The 24987-nt window shown below is 37.8% G+C and overlaps 1 protein-coding gene across 1 annotated transcript in view; it reads right to left on the bottom strand.

Annotated features, from left to right (window-relative positions):
• The window catches only part of sntg1 (syntrophin, gamma 1), a 140272-nt gene that overhangs the window by 80287 nt on the left and 34998 nt on the right, over window positions 1-24987 (bottom strand). The window contains exon 2 of the mRNA XM_087310142.1: window positions 12579-12733. The gene's annotated coding sequence lies outside the window, so the exon portion shown is untranslated. The remainder of the gene's footprint in view (window positions 1-12578; window positions 12734-24987) is intronic.

A 24987-nucleotide genomic window follows, 5' to 3' on the forward strand; every position in this document is an offset into this window, starting at 1 on the left:
TCGGAAGGACCCAGTACTTCAATCGTATTTCTGGGTATTAATCTAGACTCGCATAAATTCCAAGCATCCCTTCCTAAAGAGAAAATCAATCGAATAATTTCTCTATCCCAAATTTTCCTTGAAAAACAGATGTGCACAAAACGAGAACTCCTACCAATTCTCGGCCATCTAAATTTCGCTATGCGCATTATTCCTTTCATTTCCCACCTCCATCAATTATCCACCACAGTTCATGGTTTAGAAGAAACAATTTTTCTCTCCAAACCCAGTCGCGATGAACTTTGCTTATGGATCTCTTTCCTTAAGCAATGGAACGGCTGTTCCTTTTTCTACAGCGACTTGATTGCATCCCCTATTGACATCAACACATACACAGACGCTGCCCCTCCAATAGGTTACAGTGGCTAATATAAAGGACACTGGTTTGTCTCAACATGGCCAACCCAATTGTAATTCCATTCCAAAGACCAATGTTTTTCAGCCCTCTTCAAATTCTACCCTATCATCGCAGCAGCCATCCTGTGGGGGGACGAATGGTCTACATCTAGCATTCTCTTTCACTGCGATAACGAAGCTACAGTGCATTGCATTAACAAAGGGCGCTCCCACTCCCAATCGCTTATGCCATTTTTAAGACACCTTATCTGGATATCTGCTAAAAAAAAAAAAAACAATTTATCATGATTGCTGAACATGTACCTGGTTGCAAAAACCAAATCGCTGACTCTCTCTCTCTCATTTCTCTTTGCAGATATTCTGGCAACTAGCCCCGGAAGCAGACCCTCACCCAACGCCGGTCCCTCCTTATTCAGTAACGATATTTCCATAAACCACCCACTTCATAATCTTCATCAAACTTCTCTATCTCTTATCCTACAAGCAATAGCCCCCAGAACCCTCAATGCATACCTCACAGCATGGAATTCGTTCAAACAATTCCATACCATGCTAGACAACCCATTACACTCAAAATCCTTACCTCAGGCATCTACACCCTCTGTAAAGGTTACATTTCCTCCCATACAGCCTGCACCTTAGATGCTATGTTCAATCTAGCATTTTTTGGGGGGTTTCTTAAATGTTCTGAATTAACAGTTACATCCAAATTTAACCCTCTACTCCACCCCACCATCTCAGATCTAGCTTTGCAAGACAGGGAAACTATCTCTTTCCTTATCAAACAAAGCAAAACAGATTAATTCCAGAGAGGACACTCTATCCTCATTTTCAATATTCCTTCACCTACACGCCCATTCCAAACCCTCTTAGCCTAGAAAATCTCAAGAGGCGAACCCACTGGCCCCGCTTTTTACTGATGACGCTAACCGTCCAGTATCTCGATTCTGGTTTCAAAAACACCTTAAAGAAATCTTTCGCCTATCAGGTTTTTCCCAGAGCCCTTTTCCAGCCACTCATTCAGGATTGGCGCAGCCACTACAACGGGCTCTCACACCATCAGATCCAGACCCTTGGTCGCTGGTCTTCTGAAGTTTTCAAATCTTATATACGTCTCAGTAAATACCACCTCAAGAAAGCCCAACAGGCTTTAACCAACCCCCAAGCACCTCCTCACACGGCTCCAACTCAAAAAGGTGTCTAACAGAGCCTCGACTCTCGCAAGAGTCATCCAAACCAAACCCCGCAGAAGCCCAATTGTCCACCCATGGCACCCTTACATGTTTGCCAAGGACTCCCTCAAGGGCCATTGCAGTTAGCATCTTCTGCAATCACCAATAGCTATTTACAGATGCAGACGTTTGTATCCACATGTTCTTTGCGCATTTACTGCGTTTGTACATATGTATTATATTTGTGCTTGTTCCCTTCTTCCAACTTTTCCAAATCTTTTATCCTTATAACCCTACTTTTCAGCCTCTCGTTCCTTTCTTCTCTACACTCCACTCCCAACTAATCTATTTTACACTCTACCTCTAATGATCTTGTTTCTCCTGTCTAGACTCTCCAGACACCCGAAGGGGCCCCCTTGAGCTCCAACTCTCGCAGGATTCGGCCATAGCGGCCACAGTCCTTTCTTCTTCACGATGTTACCTATTCTTTTTCCGCCTAGACTCTTTCTCCAAGCTCCAAACCCCGCAGGGGTCCGCTCAAGCTAAAACTTCTTCACTCTACTTCAACTACCTCTCTTCTCCTTATGACTCACCCTCTAGCTCTGACCCCCACAGGGGTCGCTCCGAGCCCCAATCTCTCGCAAGAGTTATCCAAATCCTCTTTCCCACTCACTGATATCTATCTCCTCCTATCCGCAATCTACCCTCAAGCTCTGACCTCCACAAAGGTCGCTCAGAGCTCCAACTCTCACAAGTGTTACTCTCTTCCACTCACTGCTACCTATCTCCCCCTATCTACACTCTACCCCCAAGCTCTGACCTCCACAGAGGTCGCTTCAAGCTCCAACTCTCGCAAGAGTTACTCTTTTCCACTCATTGCTCCTCCCAGCTACACTCTACCCTCAAGCTCAAACCTCCGCAGAGGTCACTCCTATCTACACCCTACCCTCAAGCTCAAACCTCCGCAGAGGTCACTCCTATCTACACCCTACCCTCAAGCTCAAACCTCCGCAGAGGTCACTCCTATCTACACCCTACCTTCAAGCTCAAACCTCCGCAGAGGTCGCTCCTAGCTACACTCTACCCTCAAGCTCAAACCTCCGCAGAGGTCACTCCTATCTACACTCTACCCTCAAGCTCAAACCTCCGCTGAGGTCACTCCTATCTACACCCTACCCTCAAGCTCAAACCTCCGCAGAGGTCACTCCTATCTACACTCTACCCTCAAGCTCAAACCTCCGCAGAGGTCACTCCTATCTACACCCTACCCTCAAGCTCAAACCTCCGCAGAGGTCACTCCTATCTACACCCTACCTTCAAGCTCAAACCTCCGCAGAGGTCACTCCTATCTACACCCTACCTTCAAGCTCAAACCTCCGCAGAGGTCGCTCCTATCTACACCCTACCCTCAAGCTCTAACCTCCGCAGAGGTCACTCCTATCTACACCCTACCCTCAAGCTCAAACCTCCGCAGAGGTCACTCCTATATACACCCTACCTTCAAGCTCAAACCTCCGCAGAGGTCGCTCCTATCTACACCCTATCCTCAAGCTCAAACCTCCGCAGAGGTCACTCCTATCTACACCCTATCCTCAAGCTCAAACCTCCGCAGAGGTCACTCCTATCTACACCCTACCTTCAAGCTCAAACCTCCGCAGAGGTCGCTCCTATCTACACCCTACCCTCAAGCTCTAACCTCCGCAGAGGCCGCTCTAAACTCAAAACTCTCACAAAGCTCCATCTTTCGTAAGAGCTACTCTCCTCCACTCTCTGCTCCATACCTTCACTCTACTCTGGCCCCCGCAGGGGTCACTTAGAGCTCCAACTCCCACAAGATTCACTCAAAGTTCTCTTTCCACTGCTTCAAACCACCTATTCTCCCCTTCTTCTTAACCCCGAAAACCATGAACCCCGCAGGGGTTCCTTCAAACTCTAACTCCAGCAAGAGTTATCAGAATCCTCTTTTCACCCTTATTAATCCTATCTAATTAATGCCCATGCATTTAACCTCTTTCCTTCTATTATATCCAGCAGCCGGATATAGCTCTAAATTTCCTGCCTTTTGGGGGGTTTTTTCTTCGAATACGCGGCTGCTGTCCCGAGCGATTAATTCTGCATTTTGGGGAGTTCTGAGATCCACCGAGCTCAGGCTCCCTTCTTGCTCTGCCAACGGGAGGAAGCCCCGGGCTCGAGGAGCCCTTGAGCTCGGGGCTCTCTCCCGGGACAGCATGCCAAATAAGCTTTGTAAATCATCAGCTAAGTGTGAACTCTTGAAGTGAAGTTTATTCATAAACTAATTTCGAGAGGATCACGTGCTTATGATTTATCACGTCCAGTCTCGCATTTGCTAATCACTAATCTTCCAATCATATGAGCCCTAAGGCACCATAAATAGTCTAAGTTTTCAGTTCACTTTATCTTCGTTTGGAAGAAACCCCCCTCCTCCCCTATTCTCCTCCTTTACCTGTAATTGGGCGGCACGGCGGTCCAGTGGTTAGCACTGTGAACCACACAGCAAGAATACTGCCGGTCCTAGTTTGATAGGACCGGTGAGTGTTTCTGTGGGGAGTTTGTATGTCCTTCCCGTGTCCGCGTGGGTTTTCCCCGGGCTCTCCGGTTTCCTCCCACCATCCAAAGACATTCAACATACTTAACAATCAAGCTGGTCTAATTCCTTACGTTCCCTTAGCTACAGCGGCAGGGGAGTTCTGAGATCCACCGAGCTCAGGCTCCCTTCTTGCTCTGCCAACGGGAGGAAGCCCCGGGCTCGAGGAGCCCTTGAGCTCGGGGCTCTCTCCCGGGACAGCATGCCAAATAAGCTTTGTAAATCATCAGCTAAGTGTGAACTCTTGAAACTAGAACCGCCACTGAGGGCATGTCCGAATCCACTTTCGCTATATTAAGGATGGAAAAATTTGTTCCGCACCCCAGTGCATGGTCTAACAGGGTTGTGCTCATTCTTTTAATGAGTTATGGATTTGTTTTGAGCATAATGTGCATTAAACCAATCAGAGTCTCATCTCCCATTCTCTTTAAGAGTCAGTTGTGCACGCCATGGTGCATTTGCTATTTACATGGCAGACTTTGTAAGTGAAAAAACTGAACGCTTCACTAGTGAGAAAACAGTTAAACAGAGCATCTGCAGCATGAGGATAAAGAACTAGCCTCCATCATTCGGCCTGAGCACCCGGAGGAAACCCACGCAAACAAGAGGAGAACATGCAAACTTCACACAGAGATGCCAAATGGCCCAGTCAAGGCTCGAACCAGAGACCTTCTTGACGTGAGGGCAATTAAAACTTATTTAATTTTTATTTAACTTTTTATATCCACATGCAAGGAATGTCCATCTGTTAGTTCTCACTTTAATCAGCATTTTGCTCCTTTAAAACACTTAAAAACAAAAATTGCCAGAGTATCCCTTTGTTTAAGTGTCACTGGCCACTTAGAATATCGGTAAGAGCTTCAATTTCAATTCCCTATTACACCTCAAAAATTGACAAAAGCCGTCTCAGCGCTGACCCTTGTCTTCACATGAAGTGCACTTAAGCGGGAACAGCAATCTGAGTCTCATAAGGGAGCGGCGACGGTGAGCACCTCTTGAGAGCCATCTGTCAAAATGAGCTCCGTGTCCCCTTTAAAAAAAAACCTCCCAGCAAAAGAATCGCTCTGAATTTCCACCACGGATCGATTCCAGCGCTGAACGTGCAGGCGGAATACACAAGGCCTTCAGACGGTGGCTTCATGAATAATTCATCAGGGAGCGCTCACTAATAAACATCTCTATGAGGTCTGCAGGTCTCTCCATCCACAGCTTCCTTCATACGGGCCCCCGGAAAAGCCAATAAGTTTAACGTGTGGCTAATGAAATCGCTCTCATCGTCATCTATCAAAAGGAAGAATACACGCAGAAGGACGCTCGATAGTTTATTAGCATGGGGAAGATTTAAAAAATATTCCATTATGTTTTTATTGATTTGATATAGGAGCTCGAATCCGCTTTCACAGTGGCCTAAAGCAGTCATTGAGGAACCGTTTGGCTATAGAGGATAATAAATGTCACAAAGCATGATGAAAAGCACAACACAACAAATTAGTTTTAAAAATTGGCTTTCAACGCGAATGGGGAACTTTTCACATCCAAACAAAGCCATATTAAAACATATTTGTGTCATAATTTCTCCCTGCATTCTTCTTGCGATGAGGCATTAAAACGTTTTTATTTTTATTTCGCAATTCATATGTTTATTGGAGTTTTGGTTTGATTTTTTTTAACTTGGAAATTATTTATTATCATTATTTTAAAATATAAAAAAAAAAACTTAAAAGTCATTTAAAAATATTACTTTCTATAATTCATTTCTATTATGATTTTATTGAGCTGATGAAGCTTGAATTCACTTTACGAGTGGCCTAAAGCAGTCATTGAGGAACTGTTTGGCTATAGAAGCTAACAAGTGTCATAAACCATGATGAAAGGCAAAACAAAACAAACAAAAAGGTTAGTTTTGAATTAGGAACTTTTTGCAGCCAAATTCCATATAAAAACACATTAACATGTATATTGTGTCATGTTTTCACGTTCATTCTTATTGCTTAATGCGTTCAGACATTTTTTATTTGTATCCGTCATGATCACCAATGATCTAACCCTTATAGATCAATGGAGAACATTTATTATCACCTGACCTACAATCCTTTTACCATATGGACTACAAATCCTGTCATGCACCAATTACACACCGGTTCCGGTTCACCGATAATTACACACACACAGCTGGGAGCTGGTCAAAGACTGATTAAACAGATTATATACACTGCTCACAGTCACACACACTTTGTGTAGTCTTGTTTTGTCCAGCAAACATAAAGTATTTTCTTGTTTGTCTTGCCGTGTTTTGATCCTCGTCGTTTTTTTTTTTTTTGAATCTTTTCCGTCTAGCCTGACCATTTGCATGTATTTTGACTACAGTCTTCGGATTATCTTTATGCTACTGTTTGCCCCGGTTTTTGACCATTGCCTGCATGACTTCTCTTTAAATAAACATGCACGTGGATCCTCAACTCCACTGTCCAGTGTACACAGTTACAGTACAAAATTTGTTTATTTGAATATTAGGAACTTTTTGCATCCAAATTCCATATAAAAACACATTTATATATTTATTGTGTTGTCAATTTCTGGTACATTCTTATTGCTTTAATGTAATCAGATATTTTTATTTGTATCTTGCCATTGTTATTATGTTTATTATTGATTCTGGTTTGATTTTTTACCTATCACAGGAAAATGCCTGAATGTTTATTTAGAATTTTAAAATGCCAATTAATTTTTTGAAGTTATTTAAAAATATCATTGTCTATTATTCAGTTCTGTGACGATCTTATTAAGCTAATGAAGCTCGGATCTGTTTTCACAGTGGCCTAAAGCAGTCATTGAGAAACTGTTTAGCTATAGAGGATAATAAATGTCACAAACTATGATCAAAGGCACAACACAATAATTTAATATTTTTTTAAAAATTGGTTTCTATATAAATGGGGAACTTTTTTCATCTAAGCAAAGCCATACAAGTACATATTTGTAATAATCTTTCCCTATATTCTTCTTGCTGTGATGCATTCAGATGTTATTATTATGTTTATTGTTTTTTTTTTATTATTATTTAAATGCAGAATTTTGAAATAAAATAACATTTAATAATATTTAATAATTTTTTTATTTAATAATAATATTATTCTGTAATTGAACTTTATTTTTTTAATTAATTTTAGGAACTGTTTGCACTTAAAAATAGCCATATAAAACACATTTATGCTTATTATGTACCATAATTGATACATTATTATTGCTCTTAATGCATTCAGATATTTTTATTTGTATTTTGCAAGTTTGATTCTGTTATTTAAAAACATTTTTTGCTTATCAAAGATAATTACTTAAATTTAAAATTTTAAAATAACAATGAATTTTTAAAGTTATTTGAAAATATAACTTTCCATATCAGTTCTATTAAAATTGTATTGATCTAATGAAGCTTAAATTAATGTACCAGAAATTATTGTAGTTCATATTTTTAATCCATTCATTAATTCATTTTCGCTCGGCTTAGTCCCTTATTTATCAGGAGTCCCCACAGCAGAATGAACCGCCAACTATTACAGCATATGTTTTACGCAACGAATGCCCTTCCAGCAGCAGCCAACCAAGTACTGGGAAATACCCCTATCCACTCATTCACACACACACAGTCATACCCTACGGCCAATTTAGTTCATCCAATTCACCTACAGCGCATGTCTTTACACAGTGAGGGAAACCGGAGCACATGGAGGAAACCCAAGCCGAAGAAATGCCAACTGGCCCAGCCGGGGCTTGAATCAGTGACCTTCTTGCTGTGAGGCGACAGTGCTAACCCCTGAGCCACCATGCCACTCTTATATTTTTAATCCAATTAAATAAAAATATATATACTAGTCTACACACATTACAATAATAGAAGTGTGGAGCTACTGTATGCTTATAAAGACAGTACAAAATAATAGGTTCACACTTCTTATTTTATAAAAATAATTATCATGCATTACTGCTACAGTGCTGGCTAATTTAAACTGAACATCATGTGGTGCTCTGTCAAATCAATACTAAGGTCATTCCTATACATTCAGGGCTCATTAAACCGCTTTTCCAGTGGCTTAGGAGCAAAAATAGAAATGCGGTTGGACATTCTTCACCCTGACAACATAATCTACTATGTGTTGTTTCTGTGCTTTGTTTTTTTTCTCACTCAGTATCATGCCTGGCATTCAGATTGTACACAGTTTCACACTGACTCACTCGCTTTGCCGTTCTGTGAAAAGGAGATGTGATTTGCATGTTAACAGGCCAGTGCAGTATGCTGCTTTTTTTTTCATCTACAATATTATTTTAATACAGGCACCTCATCGGTTGGGCGTCTCGGAAGAGTTCTTTGAGCCTTCAGGGAGATTCATCACAGACAGAGGTTTTATTAGTGCAAGAAAAAGTATATGTAAGGGCCTGTTTGCATTTAGTATGACAAAGCGTTTTTGTAACAATATGCATAACATGGGTTTAGGCCTGTCTTGATATTTATTTTTTGTTATGCAATATATTGCACCAAAATATATTGCCATAAACGTTATTATTGTCATTTTAAGACCATTTTATGCCACTCATTATATAACGCCAGAATGACAATATAATATCATCACAATGCAAGTACACTCTTCCAAAGAGATTCTTAAAAATATTACACTTACAGTCATTTTAGCAATTTAATAATTAGGCATTGGAATCAGAGGGCTCTATTTTAATGATCTAGACACAAAGTCTAAGGGTGCTTTCACACCTGTGAATCGATTCAGTTGTTCCGAAACAGAGATTACAATTGTTACATTGTTGCTTTTTGCTCTTGGAGCGGTTCGCTTTCACACTGCAAAGTTTCTAATCAGACCAAATGAGCTAAAACAAGTCACGTGTGAGTAAACTCTCCTCACATTGGTCAGAGTGTCAGGGTTTATTTTGCAGCGTCCCGCTAAGCTGTCAGGAGAGGTGGTGGTTTGGTGGTGATTGACAGGGTGCGTGCGCGCGACGTGTCTGAGGAGAGACGCGGTGGGGAGGGGTGAGAAGGGTGCGCGACGATGCCTATTTGAGGACCTGGAGGGAGACGCGAGATTACCGGGAGATCATCACTCGTTTGCGGGCATCCGGAGACTTGCGAAACTTCCCACCCCACTCACAATTCTCTCTTCATATAGCCGTATGCCTATTACATATCCATAAAACACAGTGATACAACCGCGCTCGGATCGGATTGCTTTCTCACTACAATCGAACCGCTCCAGGGTTCGTTTCAATCGAGCCGAGACCACCTCATTCAAGCGATCTCGGAGCGATTACTTTGGCGCGGAACAGAGCGCGATTGCCCTGTTCACATATGCCAAACGAACCGCGCTAACTGGCCAAACGAGATACGTTCCGAAACAAAAGTGTAGGTGTGAAAGCACCCTAAAGCGCATTGCGCAAAAGCATTAAGGGCGTGTCTGAATCCACTTTTGCTATTTTAAGGACAGTAAAAAATTAAAATAAAATAAATAAATAAATTCGCTCTGCACCGCAGCGCATGGTCTAACAGGGTTGTGCTTATTCTCTTAATGAGTTATGGGTGTGTTTTGAGAATAACCTGCATTAAACCAATCAGAGTCTCATCTCTCATTCACTTTAAGAGTCAGTTGTGTCACGCCATGGTGCATTTGCTATTTACATGGCGGACTTTGTAAGTGAAAAAACTGAGCGCTTCACTAGTTAGAAAACAGTTAAACAGAGCATCTGCAGCGCGAGGATAAAGAACGAGCCTCCATCATTCAGCCTCTTTGCTTTATTTTTACTCTTTACTTCTTTACGTTCATGGAGTAAGGAAATGGTGGAAACTCACTACTCTGAAGACATCCAACATATTTAATTTTGTTTAAGCGCAAAGATTTGTTTCAAAACTATTTCTAAAATCAGTATTAATTTGCAGCAAATGAATAAATGAACAATAATAACGAAGTGTGCATGGTCAAAAAACTGAGCTATATTTATTGCATCACCAAAAATGATCATGCCCATGTGTTGTGCGATAAGTCTATTCATTCATTTTCTTTTTGGCTTAGTCTCTTTATTAATCTGTGGTCACCACAGCGTAATGAACCGCCAACTTATTTAGCATATGTTTTACCCATCGGATGCCCTTCCAGCAGCAACCCATCACTGTGAAACACCCATACACACTTATTCACACACATACACTAAGGACAATTTAGCTTACCCAATTTACCTGTAGCGCATATCTTTGGACTTATGGGTGAAACCGGAGCACCCCGAGGAAACCCATGTGAACATGGGGAGAACATGCAAACTCCACACCAAAATGTCAACTGACCCAGCCGAGGCTCGAACCAGCGACAGTCTTGCTGTGAGGCAAATGTGCTACCCACCGCGCCACCCTGATATAAATAAGTGTGACTAAACATACTACAAATTTATTTTAAACATCATGTTTACTCGCATATATTTCTTAAAAAATAACCAATAAAATAAAATCATTACAAACCTGTATGACGTCTCAAAGTGAATCCAAACACAAAATCTAAGATAACACTTTGGCTGTGTCCGAAACCGCATACTTCAATACTATATAGTACACTAAAATCAGTATGCGAGCTGAGTAGTATGTACGAATTCATAGAATTCGAAAGTCAGTATGCGAGAAGTACCCAGATGACTTACTGCTAAGATTCTGAAGTTATCCCATGATGCCCCGCAAGAGAATTAATGAATGGGAGTAAAGTGATGCAACTGACGCAGGTAGGTCACGTGACCATGACAAAATGGCGGATGTAGTACGTCCGAATTCTATTCATACTTTTCAAATTCATACTTAAATGTACTTTTTCTAACGGCTGAGTACTACGTTTAAATTCAAATGCATTTTAAGACACAATCCATGATATTAACTACAGGTTTATTACCTGCCTATTATTAAGATATTACCTGTTTATTAGTAGCTTTAAAATATGATCTCATTCCAAATCCCTAACCTAAACCCAACTACTACCTTACTAACTATTAACAGCAAGCAAATTAGTAGATAATTGAGTGAATAATCTTAGCTAACAGTTTAAGTGTAAATAACCAAATAATAAAATCATTACAAACCTGTATGACGTCTCAAAGTGAATCCAAACACAAAATCTAAGATAACACTTTGGCTGCGTCCGAAACCACATACTTCCATACTATATAGTACACTAAAATCAGTATGCGAGCTAAGTAGTATGTACGAATTCATAGAATTCGAAAGTCAGTATGCAAGAAGTACCCAGATGACTTACTGCTAAGATTCTGAAGTTATCCCATGATGCCCCGCAAGAGAATTAATGAATGGGAGTAAAGCGATGCAACTGACGCAGGTAGGTCACGTGACCATGACAAAATGGCGGATGTAGTACGTCCGAATTCTATTCATACTTTTCAAATTCATACTTAAATGTACTTTTTCTAATGGCTGAGTACTACGTTTAAATTCAAATGCATTTTAAGACACAATCCATGATATTAACTACAGGTTTATTACCTGCCTATTATTAAGATATTACCTGTTTATTAGTAGCTTTAAAATATGATCTCATTCCAAATCCCTAACCTAAACCCAACTACTACCTTACTAACTATTAACAACAAGCAAATTAGTAGATAATTGAGTGAATAATCTTAGCTAACAGTTTAAGTGTAAATTGTCACTTAAAATAAAGTGTGACCCAAAAATGCTCTTCTTTTCCACTCAACAAATGTTTATAGGCCCTGTCAGACTTCAATAAGGACAAAAAGCCCCATAAAACTACCACAAAGCAGCAACAGTCACACTCAAAAATGGGAAGATGGAAACTCAGAGTGTTTTTAGAAAGACACAGGGGTGAGTAAAGGATGACAGAATGTTTGTTTTTCGATGAACTATTGCTGTAACCCTTGTGTGTTGTTGGGAATGTTTTCATCCACTCTGGAGGTATTTTAAGGCTTAATTTGGTCACAACTTTCTTTGTGTTTCAGCAAATGGAATGATTTTTGGTGATAAATCTTATTTTGACATATTTTAGCAAAATGCTTTGGAATATTTAAAAAACTCAATTATCCAGTCTCGGCAAATTGACTACCCTTTCATTATGTTGGGGGTTATTTTTGCCCCATTGACTTCCATTATAATGAAAATATAAATAACAGATTTTACCTCTCCCAGCAGGGAACACCACCAACAATCAGTAATGCATGATTATATGCTGTCATGGCTTTGCAATCAAAAAACGTCAGTATAATGGAAGTCAATGGGGCAAAAAGAGCCATGAAGATAACGAAAGGGATATTCAATTTGAACAGTACACAAGGGTTAAGATCACCAACTCAGCAAATGATTCGATTTGTCAAGCTGCAGCTGGGTATTTTAGGTTTACCTCCAGGGAAAGATCTTCAGCACAGCACGCACAGAGGTCAAGCCATGAGGAAGGAGGCTGGGGAGGCTTGATCAGGCCTGATGTTTTCTTCTTGCTCCTTACTTTACTCCAGTGTGGGGTTTTGGCCCTAGGGCCCAGCCTGAGTCCCGAAGCTGCTGGAGAAAAAAAACACACACAAAGATTTAGTGAAGTACAACCAGTCAATTAGTGTTTTTTGTCTTACATGTGTTTTTTTGAATTAGTATGCGGATGACGTGCTGTGCTTTTCGCAGTTAGGACGGTAAAAGCTTCTGTAAAAAGTTGCCTTTTTAATTCCATCTCCTGCTGCCGCAGAGTAAAGGAGTGTTTCACTTTTAAAATGCTGTGTGAAGTTATAAACAAGAAAACTCAAGGCCCATGCATTCTGTTGCTCTCCAAATTTCCCTTTAAAGGGCTCATATTGAGCGCTTTCATTTTTCTTATTATTTCGTTATGCAGGTCAGTGCTGAGTTACTTTTAAAAGTAATATATTTCCACTTGAGTCACTTTTTTAAAAAGTAACTAAATATTAGGGGTGCGATGAGGTGCTTACTCCAGGAGACAAGACATTGGGTTTACGAGAACAAGATGAGATTTTTATACTATTTTTGAAATCCTTAATGATATAATATCTGAATGTAAAATCAAAATGCAAAACAATTTAGGTGCTTTTTTTAAAATCAACTTGTCATGAATGTTATTTACCTCTATTTTAATGAATTATGTCTTAAAGAACATGCAAACACAGCACAATATTCAGCTATAAACTCTACTCACTGGACAACCTCTAAGCTACTGGATGCGAGTATGAACTGATATGAGAGAGCTGCTTTAACGGAAGTTGCTATCCATTGATAGCCGAATGAAAAGAAAACTTCAGATGATGATGACTATGATGACGGGAGTGTGTCTCCAGGAGTCCTGTGCCAGGAGTTACATGTCTGTACAGCACTTCAATTATGCGACTAAAATACTAATGTTTCAGGTCTTAACTCGACTTATGTTTATGATGATTATGACTTTAAGCATATCTAAAGAGCGAATACATCTCATGGTTTATATATGTAGCTGCAGTTGTAGCAACCTTTGCTTTTGGATGCAGCAACCAGGGTTGCAGTTTACAGGTACTATGGTAGTATCGCTACCAAAATACTGGTGGTGCCACTGTAGTTTGTAAACGGTAGTATCGTCATTAACGGTCTATCTACAATAGATAATGTTGGATGTGGAAAAGTCACTAAAATGCTCACATGCTTGTGCAACAATAGACCGTTTTAATTTTATAGTCTGTGGAGTTTTTTGACGTTTCAAACACACATTTAAATTGGTTAATTTCTGTTCCTCTCAATATGATTAAGTAACTACAACAATCGTGGCAATCTCTTAAAAACAATGACTCACAAAGAGTAATTTTCAATTACTTTGGATTGTACCCTGAGAAGACAAAAAAAACAAAAAAACAATAGATAAAAAACCCAAATAGCAACAGGAAAAATTACAACTATTTTTGACCACTTCATGTAGCCTAATTTTGTTGGAAAAATGCTATTTTTAAAACAAATTACATTTGGTATAATTTTTATCTTTGTATTAATGTATTTTCTGTTGGTCGGATCATTCGTTCGTTCATTTTCTTGTCGGCTTAGTCCCTTTATTAATCCGGGGTTGCCACAGCGGAATGAACCGCCAACTTATCCAGCCTCCAGCCGCAACCCAGTACTGGAAAACACCCATACACTCTCACATTCACACACACACTCATACACTAAGGCCAATTTAGTTTATTCAATTCACCTATAGTGCATGTGTTTGGACTGTGGGGGAAACCAGAACATACAAACTCCACACAGAAATGCCAACTGGCCCAGCCAGGACTCGAACCAGTGACCTTCTTTTTGTTAGGCGACAGTTTCAGTTTCAGTTTCCTTTATTTATGTCATTCAAATCATCACAATAGATTTGTAATGCAGAACGAAATTACGTTGCAACAGACCCAACAAGAACATAAAAAACATCACTATAAAAACACTATAAAATCCTAACATGATAAATAAGCTTTTATAATTCCATAAAATATAAAAAATATAATTATATAAGATATAACCCATTTTTAAAAATCTCTGAAGAGAATAACTTAATACTTAAATACCTATTTCACCATGTGTTGTAATATTAACAATTTATGCTAGTTTAACAAATTTATTTATTATTTAACACTAGCTTTCAACAATGCTTAAGAAATGGTATTATTTAAAAGTCTTATAATGACAGGATAAAAACTATCTCGAAACCGCACTGATTTGCTCCTCAGACTTCTGTAACGCCTGCCTGATGGCATGAGTGAGAGCAGGCTATGACCAGGGTGGGTTGGATCCCCTAAAATGTTATTTGCCCTAGACAGACAATGGCGTTGGTAAAGTTCCTCGATAGATGTCATTTTGACTCCAACAGACCTTTCAGCTGACTTTATGATCCTCTTAATGGTGTTCTTATCAGACACACTGCTATTCTCATACCAAAGGGAGATGCCATTTGTAAGAACACTCTCAACAGCTCCTCTGTAAAAAGTTGTGAGGATTGATTGGCTGAGATGTGCTCTTTTCAACCTTCTCAGAAAGTGCAGTCGCTGGTGCGCTTTCTTCGCAAGACAAGTGGTATGGAGAGACCAAGTCAGGTTATTTGTAACATGGACCCCCAGGAATTTTATCTGCTGAACAGTCTCCACAGCAGTGTTATTAATATATACAGGGGAATAAGTGGGGCGTTTCTTCCTGAAGTCGATCACCAACTCCTTAGTTTTATCAACATTCAGAACTAAATTACAGTGCCCTTTAATGACAGTGCTAACCACTGAGCCACCATGTCGCCCTCCCTTAGTTATTGTTAAGTTTATTTAAATTTAGATTTAACCTGCTATGCATGTGGGACTTTTACTTTGAAAACAGTTTAAACTCATATCAGGATGCAAAATGCAGGATATACAGATTAAGTGAGATTTCCCCTAAAACAAGCAAACTAATCTGCCAATGCGGTAAGCAAAAAAAAGAAAAATCAAAATGAAAAACTAGATTATTTTGCGCATCCCACAGGCAGATTAATTTGCCTGTTTTAAGGAAAATAAATGACTTAATTTTGGCATATTATTTCTTAAAACATGACATTAATTTTGCTTGTCAAGAAAATGCTTCTTGACTTAAAGTAAATTGTTTTTGCAGTAAGGCTATATGACAAATCTACAACAGAACATACATTCGTCCATCTTAATTTGCCTTAGTCACTTATTCTTCAGGGGTTGCCCACAGTGCCACAGTGCCACCAACTATTCCGGCATGTGTTTTACAAAGCAAACACCCTTCCAGCACAAGCCCAGGACTGAAAAAACACCCATACACACTCACATTCACACATATACACTCATACACTACTGCCAATTTTGTTTACCCAATTCACCTATAGCGGCTGGGATGAGAATCAACACCTCCAAGTCCGAGGCCATGGTGCTTCAAAGGATAAAGGTGGTTTGTCATCTCCAGGTTGGAGGAAAGTCCTTACCCCAGGTGGAGGAGTTTAGGTATCTCTGGGTTTTGTTCATGAGTAAGGGAAGGATAGAACGTGAGATTGACAGGTTTATCGGTGCAGCAGCAGTAATGCGGTCGATGTACTGGTCCGATGTGCTAAAGAAGGGGCTGAGCCGAAAGGCAAAGCTTTCGATTTACAATCAATCTACGTTTCTACTCTCAATTATGGTCATAGGCATTGGGTCAAAAGGACAAGATCTCGGATAAAAATGCCCAAAATGTTTCTTTCAAGGGGTGGCAGGGTGCACTCTAATGGATAGGGTGAGGAGCTCTGACACTCGGGAGGAGCTCGGAGTAGAGTCGCTGCTCCTCCACATTGAGTGAACTCAGCTGAGGTGGCTCTGGCATCTGTTTCGGATGCCTCCTGGATGCCTACCTAGGGAGGTGTTCCAGGCATGTCCCACCAGGAGGAGGCCTCAAGGAAGACCCAGGACACATTGGAGGGACTTTGTCTTTTGGCTGGTCTGGGAACGCCTCGGAAACACCCTGGAGGAACTGGAGGAAGTGTCTGGGGAGAGGGAAGTCTGCGGCTCTCTCCTAAGACTGCTGCCTCCGTGACCCAGCCTCGGAAAAGAGGCAGAAAATAAATGAATGAATGAATGAATGAATGGACCTATGGCTCATGTCATTGGACTGTGGGGAAACAGGAGCACCTGGAGGAAACCTGTCGAGAACATGCAAACTTCGTTGAGAAATGCCAACTGGCCCAGCCGGTACTCAATCCTTCTTACTGAGGCGACATTGCTAACCACTGAGCCACCATGCCACCTACAACAGAACAGCTGAAGAAAAAATCAAGGTGTTCAATAGTCCAGTCAAAGTCCTGACCTCATCCCGACTGAAATGCAGAAAAACTCCTCCAGAATGATCCGAGAGACTGAGGAGCTCATCCAGAAAATGAGGACTTTAGGTTATTACAGTTAAAAGTGGATCTACATGATCTGAATCATAGGCTGTCCTCAGTTTCTCACCCACAGCTTTTCTGTCTTGGCTTTATTTTTTGGTTAAATATTAATAACACAGCGTGAAAGGACATGTGAAACTGTTCATCTGAGGTTTTATCTTCCCAATTTTAAGGCCTGTCAAAGCACCATTTCGTTTATTATGTCCTGATATGGAAAACGATCAAATTCAATAGGGTGTCCTAACGTTTTCACAGTACTGCACATCAGCATGCGGAATGTTTGCATTGTGTCACCCAAATGTCTATGGGAAGAAAAAAGGTGCATAATTGCATGTGTGTAAATGTGGTCTGCATAATTCATAAACGCACATTTATTATGCATAATACAGCCTGGTATTCAAACATAAAGGCTGAATGTAACTTTTTTTCTGACAATAGTTAGGTTTCAAATGCTAATAAACTTAACAAACTGTTAATGGCCTTATTAACTCTCAAAGCAATCTTTAACCCCAGAAAATAAAAGTTCTGCAGTCATTTATTCCCCTTACGTAGTTTCTTTCTTTCATAAAACACTTAATGAGTTTAACAATGTTTTATTGCATGTGAAGTACATCATAAGTTCTTTAAAGCCATTTGATACCTTTATGTGAGAGAAATTTTGAGCTGTTAACTAAAATTCCCGCTGGACAGCAATAATGGCCATTGACTTTCATTGTATAGTAAAGTACAATGAATTTCTGCCATTAAAAACTCATTTTATGTTCCAAGGAAGATGGATATTGAAAAGACGTGAGGGGGAAATATGGTGAACGCTTCATTATTCAGCTGAAGTATTTTTTTATAGAGGAGAGAGTGCATTGGATCTAATTATTTTGTAACACGCTAGTCTAGCCAGAATGGTCTGTTAATTTCAGTAAATTCACAAGTATCAATTTCAAATCATGTTGATAAACACAAATCAAAACAAGCGATGTTTGTGAGCAAAAATCTGTGATTACAATACAAAATGTTAATAGTCTTTATTTTATTTTTTAAATAGTTTTATTTTACATGCTGTATAACTATGTAACTGTGTTATATACTATGTATAGTACACTGTCAGAAAAAAAGGTACAGTGAGTGTAGAATTTTGTTTCTAGAGGGAACAAAATATACAATTGTACCTTTAAAGGTCCCAAATTGGTCTTTAGGGTACAATTTTGAACCCAAATGGGCTATAAAAGTTACAAATGTTCAGATTTAGGTTTGAAAGGTAGATTTTTATACCTTTTATAGCAGATCTGGGTACAAAAATTGTACTGTAAAAGAGCAATTTGGCACCTTCAAAAATACAATTATATATTTTGCTTCCCTATAGGAACAAAATTGTACCCTCAGCTCAAGATAAGCTCAAGACACCATATAATACTAGTTTAAATGTATTAATACTAAACATTAATTCTAAATTACACAATTTAAAAATATAAAGTTATTAAATTGATTGAATTAAGCAGTTAAATAATTTTATTTTTTAAATGGATTCAAGTTAAATTTTTGCTCAAAAACTATTTAGAATTGAATGTATAATTGAATGTAATTTTACTAATTAAAATGGTAAATACTGGTCTTTGCTAATTAATTGTTTAAGACCCTAAGTGGGATGTAGAATAAGGACCATGCAGAGTGGCAAAATCCTTCAGGTGGTCTCTTTAAGACTTTGGCTTGTTGAGACATTGGTAGTGTTTGTTACTGAGGCGGTCAATAATGCTGCAGTTAACACAGAACTTTGCATGATTTTTAAAGAACAGTCTATTTTGGAATCCACACTTTTCAGGTAAATATGAATTAATGATTTATTGTCCATCTCATTTTTACACGTGAAGCTGTATTCTGTTGATTTTGTCTGACTTTCGCCAAGGATTAAAATGCCTGGGTCAGTCACCTGAAAATGCTATATAATATAATAAGGTTCATTTTTGTACCTTCAGTGTCTACAATTTTGTTCCTTGGGGGTACAGAATTGTCCCTTAAATGTTACAAAAGTAGAAGGTCCAATTTTGTACCTCTAAATAGAGGTACAAAATTGTACCGTTTAGGTTACCACCCCAGTGACGGGTCACTTGTACCCTAAAAGATATAATTTTGTACCTTTTTTCTGAGTGTATAGTCTAGCTTTTTTCCTATCCCAGTGTTGTGTTCGTATATATGCTTACGTTTGTTTATTTATTTAACATCGATTTGTTTCATTTATGTCCACATACACTATCTGACAAAAGTCTTGTCTATCCAAGTTTTAGGAACAACAAATAATAACTTGACTTCTAGTTGGTCATTTGGTATCAGAAGTGGCTTATTTGAAAGGCAAAAGCCTCTAGATTACACTTATTTCACCACAATAAAATATGATCATGCCTTGATTTTTAATGATTTAATTAGGATAGTAAGGTCTGACTTTGCTTAGACAAAAGTCTTGTCAGATAACAGAAATAATGTCCAGTATAGAATATGAAGTCATGCTGCAGTTGAAACAGAATGAATATTGTGTATGACTCCCATGAGCTTGGAGGACTGCATCCATACATCTCTGCAGTGACTCAAATAACATATTAATAAAGTCATCTGGAATGGCAAAGAAAGCGTTCTTGCAGGACTCCCAGAGTTCATCAAGAGTGTTAAGTTTTACCTTCAATCTTACCCCAGACATGCTCAATAACGTTCATCTCTGGTGACTGGGCTGGCCAATCCTGGAGCACCTTGACCTTCTTTGCTTTCAGGAACTTTGTGGAGGCTGAAGAATGAGAAGGAGCGCTATCCTGCTGAAGAATTTGCCCTCTCCTGTGGTTTGTAATGTAATGGACAGCACAAATGTCTTGATACCTCAGGCTGTTGATGTTGCCATTCACTCTGCAGATCTCTCGCACACCCCCATACTGAATGTAACCCCAAACCATGATATTTCCTTCACCAAACTTGACTGTTTTCTGTAAGAATATTGGGTCCATGCGGGTTCCAAAAGGTCTTCTGCAGTATCTGTGATGATTGTGATGCAGCTCAACAGATGATTCATGGGGAAAAAAAATCGACCTTCTGCCAATTTTCCAAATGATCAACAAGATGTCAAGTTATTTTTTGTTGCTCTTGCAACTGGGATCGACGACAAGGCTTTTGTCAGGTAGTGACTATGGCAACAAAGCTCAATAAATCTTGACCTGACTTACTAAATAAAGTATGCCAAAAACATTACTGAAACTTACACCAGATTACATCCGATATTACATAAATTTGTATATAAATAAAATGAAAATTTACTCCCCCTTACCCTTGAGTAGTTCCAAACCTTTATGAGTTTCTTTCTTCTACTGAACACTAACGAAGGTTTTTTTTTTAAATAGTTGAAAACCTGAAACCATTGACTACTATTAAAGTCAATGGTTACAGGTTTCCTACTGTCTTCAAATATAATTTTCGGTGTTCAACAAAACCAAAAAAAGCCAAAGAGGTTTAGTTAGATTGAGTAAATGATGACATAATACATTTTTTTTTTATGTTTTTGTGTGAACTATCTCTTAAAATTGAACATAATATACCTAATTTTCTAAGGGTCTTCCTCTGAGACTGAACAAATACCAAAAAAACATCACTGATGTCTAGCGAATGCGTCAATCCCCCAGCTGTTATGGTTTTATCTTTTCTTCGGGACTTTGAAAGGAAATATTGAATCCTGGTAATTGCATTTAGTGGGCATCATCGAGAGCAAAACAATCTAAAGCAATTTGCATCTCTTCCATTGTGAGCCTGGTCGTTTTTCCTCCCTCGTTCCCTGAGAGACAGATTTTGAAGACACAAAGCGCATAGTCAATACGATCAAATTAAACCAGTGAGCTTCCAGCATCGCGGCCACATTCGTAATGTTCGTGTGTGATCCCATCCAACCTATTTGGAAACAGTTTGCTAGTTTAAGAGCATTAACTTCCAAAATAGCACAAGCATTAAACTATTATATCTGAAAGCGGTCCGGTTAAGTAGCTGTGGATAAGCTCCAAAAAAGTAGCAAGACCGAAGTATGTTTTGTAAATTGCCTACCGCCTTGAGGTCATTGAGGTTTATGTCAGCATGACTTAATGCAATGTGATCTCCAATCCTGAGGCTAATTCATCCTGTGCACTTATCTATATGCTGTGCACTTCTTCACACACTGAATTTGTCATCGTTCATTTATTCGTTTTCCTTTGGCCTAGTCCCTTATTTATCAGTGGTCACCACATGGAGTCAGATCAGTCTCAAAAATAATACATTTAAAAAATTTAATTCATACATGTACAGCACAATTGCCATTTACAAAATCCCATTTAAACATGATTCATAAATACAACAAACAATACATCGATTTACAAGTAAAAATACTAAAAATTTTCGCCAAATGAACTTGATTTGTGTCTATTATGAATTGACTTTTGAATTTAGGAATTTAATTTGGGTATTTTTGAATAGTTTTTGGAATTTACAAACTAGATTTGTGTATTTTTGAATTGTGTTTTGAAATTACGAACTGGATTTGTGTATTTTTGAATCGTTTTTTGAATTTACGAATTGGATTTGTGTATTTTTGAATCGTGTTTTGAATTTATAAACTGGATTTGTGTATTTTTAATCATGTTTTGAAATTACGAACTGGATTTGTGTATTTTTGAATCGTTTTTTAAATTTTTGAACTAGATTTGTGCACTTTTGAATTGTGTTTTGAATTTATGAACTGGATTTGAGTATTTTTTAATCGTTTTTTGAATTTACGAATTGGATTTGTGTATTTTTTAATCGTTTTTTTTATTTACGAATTGGATTTGTGTAGTTTTGAATCGTTTTTTAAATTTTTGAACTGGATTTTTGCATTTTTGAATCGTGTTTTGAATTTATGAACTGGATTTGAGTATTTTTTAATCGTTTTTGGAATTTACGAATTGGATTTGTGTATTTTTGAATCGTTTTTTGAATTTTTGAACAAGATTTGTGTATTTTTGAATTTTGTTTTGAATTTACAAACTGGATCTGTGTATTTTTAAATCGTTTATGAATTTCCAAATTTAATTTGTGTATTTTTTTTTTATAGTTTTTGGACTTTACGAACTGGATTTGTGTATTTTTGAATCTTGTTTTGAATTTACAAACTGGATCTGTGTATTTTTAAATCGTTTATGAATTTCCAAATTTGATTTGTGTATTTTTTTTTATATAGTTTTTGGACTTTACGAACTGGATTTGTGTATTTTTTAATCTTGTTTTGAATTTACAAACTGGATCTGTGTATTTTTAAGTCGTTTATGAATTTTCGAATTTAATTTGTGTATTTTTTTTTATAGTTTTTGGACTTTACGAACTGGATTTGTGTATTTTTGAATCGTGTTTTGAATTTCCAAATTGGATTTGTATATTTAAATAGTTTTTTGAATGACCAAATTAAATTAGTGTATTTTTGAATCGTTTATAGATTTATGAATTTAATTTTAGTATTTTTGAATAGTTTTTGGAATTTACGAACTGGATTTATGTATTTTTGAATCGTTTTTTGAATTTACAAATTTAATTTGTGTATTTATGAATCATGTTTTGAATTTATGAGTTGGATTTGTGTTTTTTAAATATTAATTGAATTGTGGATGTACAAATTATATTTTGTAAAATTATTTATAAAATAATTATTTTTAATATTTAGAAAATTATTTTTGAGAGTGATATGGCTCTATATTACCACAGTCGAATGAACTGACAGCTTATCCAGCATATGTTTTATGCAGGGGATGCCCTTCCAGCCACAACCCAGTACTGGGAAATACCCATACATTCTTACATTCACACACACATCCATACACAATGGCCCATTTAGTTCATTCAATTCACCTACACCACATGTCTTTTGACTGTGGGGGAAACCAGAGCACCCAGAGGAAACCCACACCAACAGTGGGAGAACATGCTAACTCCACACAGAAATGCCTACTGGCCCAGCCGGAACTTGCTGTGAGGCAACAGTGTTAACCAATGAGCCACCGTGCCACCCCTTTGTCATCGTTAAATGTGAATTATACAATACTGACTCACATGCTTCTGCTTCATATATGAGTGTCATTACATGTCTATTAACAGTAAACGCAGTCAACAGAAACGTCTCGCCATGTCTTGTTCCATTAGTGGAGTATCTTGTCTGACTAACCTTGAACGCTTTTCTCTGGCTGACATCTTTAACCTTTACTTTGATAAAATGCCACAATTGAAACTTTGCTATTGCTGCAAAGCGGTTTATTGTTGACTGTGATGGTCACAGTGGACTGCAAGCCAGACAAGTGTACTTATCACCATCATAATAGCCAGACCGTTGGGCCGCTACAAAGGCTATTCATTTCTGCTAGACCCTAGTACAGACAGAGGATAAAAGTTCTTCAATTATAATGTTCTTTTACAAAGCAACAAAGATCCAGCCTAAATTGCTGAAAATAGCAGTGGCAATCACTGCAGAACTGTTTCTAGGACAAGCTTTTATTAACATTTGCAACTTAAAAACATTTAAAAACATGAAATGTATTGAGAAGCATGTATGCTAAAGTTGCTTAAAAAGGCTTGTTATGTTAACTCAAATTTAACATGTGAGATAAATGGAAATATTGAGCCCTAAAGGAAAGTGAAGTGCCTGAAACAAGTCATCTGACCAATCAAATCAAGGTAGATTTGATATATTTTGATCAATCGATCAGCCATTTAATTAATCAGAACAGACTAGAGCGAACAAACACATTCTTTCATGGATTAGCTTGCACTGATTAATTATTCCCCTTAAGAACAATGTGAGCTAGTAAAATAAACATTTGGATTTTAAGCGGACTTTAAATTATAAGCATCATGAGTCAGATCAGTCTCAAAAATAATATTTACAAAATAAAATTTACACATGCACAGCACAGTTCAAATTTACAAAATCCAAATTGTACATTCAATACACATTTCATAAATACAACAAACAATTCATGAATTCGCAAGTAAAAAATCATAAGTGTTTTCGCCAAAAATAAACTGGACTTGTGTGTATTATGAATTGTGTTTTGAATTTAGGAACTGGATTTGTGTATTTTTGAATTGTGTTTTGAATTTATAAACTGGATTTGTGTATTTTTGAATCGTGTTTTGAATTTACGAACTAGATTTGTGCATTTATAAATCGTGTTTTGAATTTACGAACTGGATTTGTGCATTTATAAATCGTGTTTTGAATACACAAAGTAGATTTGTGTATTTTTGAATTGTGTTTTGAATTTATGAACTGGATTTGTGTATTTTTGAATTGTGTTTTGAATTTATAAACTGGATTTGTGTATTTTTGAATCGTGTTTTGAATTTACGAACTGGATTTGTGTATTTTTGAATCGTGTTTTGAATTTACGAACTGGATTTGTGCATTTATAAATCGTGTTTTGAATACACAAAGTAGATTTGTGTATTTTTGAATTGTGTTTTGAATTTATGAACTGGATTTGTGTATTTTTGAATCGTGTTTTGAATTTACGAACTAGATTTGTGCATTTATAAATCGTGTTTTGAATTTACGAACTGGATTTGTGCATTTATAAATCGTGTTTTGAATACACAAAGTAGATTTGAGTATTTTTGAATTGTGTTTTGAATTTATGAACTGGATTTGTGTATTTTTGAATTGTGTTTTGAATTTATAAACTGGATTTGTGTATTTTTGAATCGTGTTTTGAATTTACGAACTGGATTTGTGTATTTTTGAATCGTGTTTTGAATTTACGAACTGGATTTGTGCATTTATAAATCGTGTTTTGAATACACAAAGTAGATTTGTGTATTTTTGAATTGTGTTTTGAATTTATGAACTGGATTTGTGTATTTTTGAATTGTGTTTTGAATTTATAAACTGGAT

This window comes from Danio rerio, chromosome 24, assembly GCF_052040795.2.
Source record: "Danio rerio strain M-AB ecotype USA chromosome 24, GRCz13ab, whole genome shotgun sequence".
NCBI classification, from domain to species: Eukaryota; Metazoa; Chordata; class Actinopteri; order Cypriniformes; family Danionidae; genus Danio; species Danio rerio.